Raw genomic sequence first — 6,705 nt, forward strand, 5'->3', positions numbered from 1 at the left:
TTAATTAAGTACTTAGAAATAATTCCTTTGCATCAAGCGCATTTACAAACATTCGTGTTAGATAATGAAATTATTTGTACTATAAAACATTAACCCAATCGTCAAGTTCTCTTTACATGCAAATGTACAACAGTAAATCATGACCGACATGATCCGCGGTGCATTGTGGGAAATAAATTACGTTTTTACTTTGCTCCTCAGACTAAGCTGTCACAGTGCAAATACCAGGGGATATAGTTGTTATTAATTATATAGCAGCGGAGTCCGGAAGTCTGTTCACATGACCATGATAAAAGGTGTTACTTATTAAAAGAACCGGTTTCTGTGAAACTATTCCAGCAGAAGACATGTTCTAACCAGGATAATGTGATGAACATAAATCTAATGTCGCGGCAAATGACACGACCCATTCAACAAAGCTTCGAAGATATGATTTCTAAGTGTCAGTTTGGAATTAGTAGTATATTTATGACGGGCTATATGGACTAAAACATAATGCGGAAATGGCTGCTCTATCACATGAATTCAAGAGATTCTAGGCTTAAGTTCTCTCTCGGAGGAGCCTTTCATATTATAATGAAGTAAATATCTCACGTAGTGACAGCTAGCAAACGTGTACAACTGTTCCTGTTCCACCCACTATCCATATAATCACTTGCCTACCCCACCCACTGCCAGAATAACCGCTTTTTCAGTCGTACTCAATTCTAAGTAACCGCTTTCCTATCCCACCCACTGTCTGTATAGCTGTTTCTCATGTTCCACCTACTACTACCTACATAACAGTTTTTACTGTCCCACCTATTACCTATATAACCGTTTCTCATGTTCCACCTACTACTACCTACATAACAGTTTTTACTGTCCCACCTATTACCTATATAACCGTTTTTCATGTTCCACCTACTACTATCTACATAACAGTTTTTCTTGTCCCACCTATAACCTATATAACAGTTTTCCTGTCCCACCCACTATCTATATAACAGCTTTTCCTGTCCCACCCACTATCTATATAACAGCTTTTCCTGTCCCACCCACTATCTATATAACAGCTTTTCCTGTCCCACCCACTATCTATATAACTTTTTCTTCCTGTCCAACATTCTACCTATATAATCGTTTTCCTTTTTCTTTAAACGAGACGGTATTTAGTTTGAAGGTAAAGTTCGACAGAGGCGAACCTTACCCAACTGTTGTGTTCATGAATATATTTATTCCTTTTCGCCCCGCTCGAGGAAGTGGAAGTTTAAAGCCGACGTGAAACAAACAAACAAATTAGAAATTTATTAAATTAATTTGAGATAAAAGAGGCAGGGAAAGGCAAAGCGAGGACATCTTATTTTGATTTGAAGTGGTCGACGAGCTACCAAACATTGAGGCATGACTAGAAATCGGTCGTAAAAAGAAGAAGGCACTTTTTCAGGGCGGTGGGGAGTTATAACTCCTATGCCTTTTTCAGCTACTACCTATATAACAGTTGTTTTATGTCCTACCTACTACCTATGTAATAGGTTTTCTGTTCCATCTATTATTTATATAAACGTTTTCTGTCCCACCTACTACCTATATAACTATTTTTCCTATTCCACCCACTATCTATATAAACGTTTTTCATGTCCCACCCGCTATTTATATAATCGTTTTTCCTGTTCCATCTGCTACCTATATAAACGTTTTTTTGTCCCATTTACTACCTATCTAATTACTTTTCTTGTTTAACCTACTATCTATATAACTGCTTTTCTATCTCTCCTATTATCCATATAATGTTTTTCCTATCCCAGCAATTATATATATAATCGTTTTTCCTGTTCCATCCGCTACCTATATAAACGTTTTTTTTTGTCCCATTTACTACCTATATAACTGGTTTCCTTTTCCGTCAGACTGTCCGTATGACGATTTTTCACTCCAACCCGTGTAGCCGTTTTCATATTTTTATTTTCGATAATGAAAAGAGCAAATGGCAGATTAAACACCTGGTGAGTGTCCGTCTGTTTGTGATATCACCATAATAAACAATTGACTCATTTCCAATCCATAGACGAATTAATTGTGTTATTGATATCTATAACCTAAATATTCAGAGGAAGTTGTGACATAAAATACACGTGTCTTATCCTTGTGTTATAAACTGCTTTATTAGAACTTTATATACAGTATAACATGGGAGGCAGAGTGTAAAGGTAAATAGATACTATCGTTCGGTTGTTCAATAAGCACGTAAAAACAGTAACCGTGGAGTTATCAAAATTGTGTAACACCAAGATTACAATATACTTTACATGTTTGTAGTTAAGCGCAAAGCTACACAATGGGCTATCTATGCTTCGCCCACTACAGGTATCGAAACCCGGTTTTTAGCATTATAAGTCCGCATACAAGCCGCTGTGCCACTGGGGGGGGGGGGGACTTTACGTGTTATTGAAATGACATAACACCAAGACTACATAATACTTTGCGTGTTAATAAAATGAAATAACACCAAGACCACATAATACTTTAGGGATTCTTAAAATGACGTAGCACCAAGATTACATAATGATTTATGGATTACTAAAATGACGTAATCCAACTTTACGTAATACTGAAAGAGCTATTGTCATATAACGTTTTTCCCATCTCATCAACACCCACCGCCAACTCTTGAGCTACTAATTTACCAACGAATAGTGGGATTGACGGTCACATTATAACGCCCCCACGGCTGAAAGGGCGAGCATGTTTAGTGGGACGGGGATTCAAACCCGCCACCCTCAGATTACGAGTCGAGCGCCCTAACCACCTGTCCATGCCGGGCCAGGTCTGAGAATAACTCTAATGCCAATTATTAACATAATAAGATTCAGTGTGTGTCTGTTTCTGTGTGTCACGTAATTCCTGGTGGCATTAACTTTTAAATGGTACCAAACGAGTCGTCTCGGTCTCGAGGTTTGCACAAAGATACAATTTTTCACCTCATTCCTTGGGAAACCCGGGTATTTAGAAAAATTTTTTTTATGGGGATTCCCTGAAAGTGGACCCCAAATTTGGCTTTGATTTACATTAGAGCACAAAACTAAGTAGGCCGTTCATAAATTAAATTTGCATTATAGCGGTAATGATTATTAAACTGAAAAGGGGAATCGCTAGGTGCTTAAAAGATTCGACCTCGAGTCCAAAGTTGTGGAAACTTTCGGCGTTTCAATATAATATCGATTATGGTTTTCTATTTAGATTTTTCAAGACACCAACTGGGGATTTTCTCTAGTATTAAATGAAACTCGAGGAAACGCAATAAGTTATATACGTTTCTATCTAAGTATTAAGTTTTCGAGGCTGAACATTAAACATTTGTCCAAGGAAGACAGTTTATTGTTTTTTTGTTTTTTTTTTACTAAAACGAATTATTTGCCTGCTTTATTAGCATCAGCAATATGATCAACGAGTTTTTCTAGGGGGTCATTGTTCGCTTCCACACTTTTTGTTTCAAAACAGAAACAAATTATAATCTCGGACGTTAACACAGGAGTCGCGTTACTTCCAGACAGGTAAACAGACAAGTTAGAGCCCATACAGTTCAATAGCATTGATAGTGCACTGAACAAGATAGAAATAGACCACACGTTACAAGACGACACCCGAACCCTTACATAACTAACAGGGTTATATGTAGAACATACTTAACGGGCAAAGCTGGCGAGAAAACAACACTGCCAAATTATAAATGTGATCTTGCAGACAGATCCCCACTCTCATTCTTACTTTACTTAAGGTAAGAAGTACAGTGATTTCTCTTTGTTATCTCAGTAATTACTTCTATACAATTATTAGCAATTGTCTTTCGTGTTTAGTATCCGTGGAACATTGTTTGTTTTAGAACAAAGCTACACAATGGGCTATCTGCGTTCTGTCCACTACAGGGACTCGAACCATGCATTTTAGAGTTGTAAGTCCGTAAAATTACTGCTGTCGATGCGTAGAAATGTTTAGAATTATCTAACATTGGTTTAACTGTTGTTTATTTCAAACCAAATATATATATATTGCTTAACGTATGACTAAACTGCCTAAACAGATTATTGAAGTAAAATAGGAATTTCTGTAATTTATAAAATAATTATGCTGTTACATACTGCTATATCTGTTGAGTTCCAAAGTCAAAAGTAGCACATCCTATGTTATTCTTCCATTTAGTGCTCCTAGATATATTTTTCTGGGTGTTTTAACTTGTGTAAAAAACAAAAACAAAAACCTTTTGAATATTTTTTTTTATTAAAACTTGAACATCGAATATATTTGGAGTAGTCCGTTGTATGTAAGAGACAAAATGAAAACCTTTTAACACAGAGGTTTTGATAATATTTGATTGTTATACAACTAGTTTAATTCGGCAGTTTATTTCTGGCATCTGTGAGGGATGCAAAATAAATTACGTAGTTGTTTGGCAGGTTTAAAAATATGATGCTCTATATAAAACAAAATAAAAAGCAAACAAACAATAATATACATGCATATAGCTTGTAGTTCTGCTACTTATGAAGTATATTCTTCACAAGTTGTCCATTTCACTGTGGACTCATTTTTAATACTAGAAAGACACTCAGACAGTGCAACACTCGCCCAGCAATGTTTTTGATTTTTGAAGTCACACCTAAAATATAGAGCAAACAATTCTTTGCATTCAAGAACTAGGTGGCAAGGTTTTCTTTCTATCTCAACAAGTTTTAACAGTTTTTGCCAAAATCCCAGCTTGGTACTATTATAACGAAAGTAGTTGAGCTTCAGTGTGACCTTGACCTTTGAGCTACATTCACCAGCTCTTAATCAATTGGGCTTTGAGAAGCACATAAATTTTGTACAAAATTTGATAGAATTCAGATGAAAACCTTTTCGGTTATACTGTTCACACACACACGCAGAGGTGAAAAACAATACCCCCACTGTCGCGCAGGAGTAATGATCACGATGGCTCAGTTTTTGTCTATTATTTATAAATTACAGTCTTTTCATAGTTTTAGTTATTTCTCCATTTTAAACAGTTTTACTCATACCGCCATCTGATGGAATCTAAATAATTTGAAATGACACACATATTAATTTGTTCCCTAAAAGATTCCCGAAGCCAAATTTTTGAACAATTTAGTAATAAGTTCAGGTTCTAAATAAAGTTTTGATAAATGGTACAATAAGCATTTAAGGTTCTAGGTTTTCTTCTAGAATGAAATGGATTAGGTCTCAACCTTCTCACGTGTTCTTAAATCGGTCATACACCCTTTATTTAAGAACTCGAATGAAATTAATCCCTTAAAGAAGTATTTACTTTCAGCGTTGACTTTCTCAAAGTGTCCACCCTCAGGTAATCCAGATGACTCACATTTTCTTCTCGCACGAATATCCTTATGTTATCAGCACGCTTCTGTAATATAACATCCAGTGGAAGGCAAGATCTGTCATCATCTCCGTCTGGATCGTCATCAACATACAAGTCATACTGGAACTTCGTTAAGTGCCACACTTGTTGCAGTGCTGTGTCATTTTCACTTGCAGTCGTTTCGAGGTATGGATATCTAGCTTTACTTCTGGCAGACTTAAATAACTTTAACCCTAAAATTACAAACTGGGTCCCAATCGGCTTCTTTTTTTAAACATTAAACATATTTTGTTTTTAAGTTCTTCGCACACCAAATTGCTTGTAAATCTAAGAATTTGTTGATTACAGCACCTTTAATAGTAATAACACCTAAAAGCAAAAATACTATCAAAAGTTTAATCAATTAATTTATATATTTGCGGGGGAAATGTGTGATTTAACGGGTTTTTTGGTTATTTCTTTACGCTGAGTGTTATGACACAAAAAATAATGACTCAGTATGATCCAATATATGGACCCCATTGGTAGTGAACGGTACAAAACAAATCAGTAACTGGGGATTAAGTAAGTCTCCAATAGAGTAAACCTCATTAATTTTATTCTTGTGATATTCTAATGTATAATTACTTAAATAAAAATTGATAAAAAATTAAAATTTACCAACTTAATCTAGTTCATACCGAAACCATTGTTGTTGATGTAGTTGATGACATAGTGTCTCGACGACTACTATGTCTGACCTATCTCTAATGGTCTGATGAGCTCTGATATTGGGCGAAAGGCATCGTCGGCACTGGATATAGCAGATATAGTGTGATTGACATACTTCTTTTGTTTCATTATATATTTTATATTATATCATTATATATTTCTTATATTCACTGAGATTTTTTTAATAAAATGCTGTATTTCTACGCATACTTAAAAATCAAAATCCCAGAGGTTCAGAGGGACCTGGGCCACTTCTATTTTTTGAGGACTCTGGCTATAATATAGATGACAGAAAAAAAATGATGGCACATGAAAACAAAATAAGACAATTATTATTCCAAAAGAAAAGTGAAACATAATATGAATATTTAATTTGTATATATATAATTTGCAGCTCTAAGCTGAGAGTGTGTGTCACATTTTCGTCTGACTGGGAAGCACATAAAACAAGTCACGAAAACTTAACAAATGCAAAAAACATCAAGTGTCTAAATTTGAGGTCCCCTTTGATCTTGAGCCCCGGTCAAATGGCCCTCCTGTCTCCCCTCTAATTGGCCCTATTCTTATTCTGGGTCTTTCTTACACTAGAGCCCCCAGTGGCAGAGCGGTATGTCTGTAGACTTATAACGTTAGAAACC

This window comes from Limulus polyphemus, unplaced genomic scaffold (assembly GCF_000517525.1).
Source record: "Limulus polyphemus unplaced genomic scaffold, Limulus_polyphemus-2.1.2 Scaffold439, whole genome shotgun sequence".
Taxonomy (NCBI): Eukaryota; Metazoa; Arthropoda; class Merostomata; order Xiphosura; family Limulidae; genus Limulus; species Limulus polyphemus.